Raw genomic sequence first — 3,198 nt, 5'->3', positions numbered from 1 at the left:
GTGTGTGATGGAGCTCGGGCTCCTGCCCGAATCTGCCGGGTCTGCAGCACCGACCGGGACCTGGCGAAGTGCTTCAGCCCGTATTTCCAGCTCCAGCCCTCGTGATTTTGGGCTTTCGATGGCATTTCTGTATAGGAACCACGCTTTCTAAAAAAAAAATAATAAAATAAGAGATAGCAAGCAGTTTCCAGCTCTCCTTTGACTCTCAGGCACTGAAAATGAGCAGGGTCCCGCTCAGGGCAGCATTCTGGGGAGTGGTGGGAGAGGAACCACCTCTAAATTCAAGTTTTGAAAACTCTCTTGTACTGGGAAAAACCCACCTTCATAAAACCCCGAGCCCCTTTAGCTGAGGTTACTTTGCAAGCCCTGGTAACTCAAAGCCTTTGCGCTGCACCGACGGCATTCGAGGCGTCCCTCTGCTGCCGGTCGTCAAGATATACTTTTATTTTAATAGCCCAGCAGCTCAAACTCCAGCCCAAATTACATTTGCAATTTAAATGCAAATGAGGATTTAGTGAAAATGCAATGGAAAGGGGTGCTGGAGCCTGTAACTCCGCTCCCGCTTAATGAGACTTTGGATTTTAAAGTATTTATCACTTCTGCCGTGTCGATTTGTGAAGTGTTTTGTGAGTTCCCGAAGAAAGGGAAAACTGTAAAGAGCACGGGGTGGATGTGAAAACCAGATTTCCAGCCTGGGGGTGATTTCTAGCAGGGGCATCGCTGCTCCAGCACCGCTCCAAGACCCCCCACCTCCATCTTCCAGCGCCCTCGGAAAACGAATCCAGGCACCGACTCCAGCGATTTCCCAGCCCAGTTACACCAGCAGCCAGCCCAGCTGAATAACGCACCAGCGTGTGCCAGCGCACGGGAGCTGCCACGCACCTACAAACTATTTCCAGGGACCGTCTTTGCAGTCTAATAACACGTTTGCGACTGCAGAAAACGTTCTTTTCTTTTTTTCTTTAATTAATCCGCCAAATAATGAACCCTAATGTAACAGGCTTTATTCTTACACGTGTGATTAATTACGAAGCCGCCTGTTTCTTTGTCTGCACCGCAGGTTTAGGCTGACTTTGTAATTGCATTATTATGCATATGGAAATGAGTAAATCTGGCTTTCCTGGTGAGGACACGGGCGATATCTCCCACCGCCCTTGCTCTGGAGCCGCCTGAGGTAGATCCAGGCTCTCAGCCCTGAAGAGACGCTTCTTGACTTACGATTCATCATTTAAAAAGAAAAAAAAAAACCCACTATGAATAATTACTAGGGCTTTTTAATCCCCCCCCCCCCTCCTTTCATAGTTACAAATTCAGCTTGTGCTGTTTCGTTTCATTGCTAAAAGCGGCTGATCCCTGCGCAAGCGGGGCTGGGAGGAACACGCGGAGCCCAGGGACCGGCCGTGGCGGGGCGGTTGGTGTCCCGTGGGAGCACCGGGGCGCCCGTTCCCCAGCTCTGGAGGGACGTCCTGAGCCGGGTGAGTAATTTTCTCTATTTTTGGACTGTGAAAGGAGATGAACCAGGACTTCAGGAGTTTTGGGAGGGGGGCAGAGAGCTCCACGCGTCGCTGTTTCAGCCCAATTCCCGTCCCCAAGAGACCCAACAGGTTCCTCTGCCAGGAGCCACACCAGACCCTTGCGCACCCCGGTTATACTGGGACATACTGGCCAGGTTCCCGGCCTTCGTGCCGAGACTCAGGGAGGCGAGACCGCCCGGTGCAATGACCGAACTCTCTCCTTCGCTTGCAGACCCATCATTAAAGACCCGCGTGACCCAACACGCCGCAGCAGGCTGTTTAATTAGCCGGCTCCCAAAGCCCAGGGAAAACCACACGGCCCTGCCAGCAGACAACTTGGCGATAATTAAAGCTCGTTTCCTCTTGGAGGCAGGAAAAGGAGGAGAAGAAATCAACTCAGTATCCCCCAAACCCTCCTGAAGACGCAATTCCCTCCCGGCAGATCCTGCAGGAGCATTGCATAGGTAGATTTTTTTTTTGCATCCAAAAAAGCGACATGTTAAAAAAAACAAGAAAAAAACCACCCCCAAAACCACCCATCGCTCAAACAACACACAAAGTGCTTTTATTCTGGAGACAAAAGAGCCTCACAACACCAGAGCTCATCCTCTAGGATGCTAAAAGCCCAAAATCCCACGTTCCCATCTTTTCTCTGTAAATTAAAAGCCTTTTATGCACTTCGAATAGCAACAGATGGGGACCGGGAGTGTGGGGTACGAGCTGCCGACTGGGGACGCCCCGGCAATGAGAAAGGGTCTGGCTGCGCTGGCAGTGGAAAACCTCCGTCGTGCACCGAGGCCAGACCCCGGCCCAGCCGAGGGTCCCCCCCAAAGCCCACCACGGGACCCAAATTCCTCCGCCTCATCCCCGAAACGCCACCGCCTCGCTCCACTGGTGCAAAACCTCGTTAATGAGACGTTTCCCTTTCCTCAATTAAACTGTTTTCCTTCGCCCACCCTCTCCCCCCTGCGCGGGGGCTCATCCTTCCCCCAATTTCCAGCGACTTCCCATTGAAGCATCACTCCGGCTCCCAAGACAACGCCGGCTGATTCATCAGCTCCGAATATTTTAAACCCTATTGTTCTCCCCAGCCCTGTTTTCCCCTCTTTCTTGACAATACCGACGGGCTCCCTACTCGCAAGGGGATGTTTTCCCCCTCCTGGAAGCAGGACCAGCCCCTCGAGGACGGGTGGGTGGGAACGATCCCATCCCATTTGGGAATGATCGGGGTTTTGTTCCCAGCTGCAGGAGATGGGAGGAGGGAATTGCATCAGCTCCTGGCAGGATCCGGCCCCGGGGGGGCCACGCAGGACGGTACCACCAGCCCAGTCGTGCTCGTGCTGCAAGAAATTGCCCAAACCTGGGGGATGGATGGATGGATGCAAAAACCTGCCCATGCTAAGGGGATGGGGAGCAACCGGGAGCACTGGGATGGGGGCTCCTGGCTCGCGCTGCAGGGAAATTTGGGGAGGAGGTGGAGGTTGGGCAGGACCAGCACGAGCCGACCCCTCCGTAAGGGTGTCCCTGCCCCGGGGACGGTGTTATCCAGAAGGGAAAAACCAGCCCCTTCGCCGAGACGCCGGGCGGGCGTTTGCTCTCGGAGGTTATCGACCGTGCTTGGGAAGCAGAGCCCGGCCACCGCGAGAGGCTCCCAGCTCACCGGCAGCCCGGGGCACACGGGGGG

This window comes from Pygoscelis adeliae, unplaced genomic scaffold (assembly GCF_000699105.1).
Source record: "Pygoscelis adeliae isolate BGI_AS28 unplaced genomic scaffold, ASM69910v1 Scaffold815, whole genome shotgun sequence".
In the NCBI taxonomy this organism is placed as follows: Eukaryota; Metazoa; Chordata; class Aves; order Sphenisciformes; family Spheniscidae; genus Pygoscelis; species Pygoscelis adeliae.
This window is presented reverse-complemented; position numbering follows the sequence as displayed.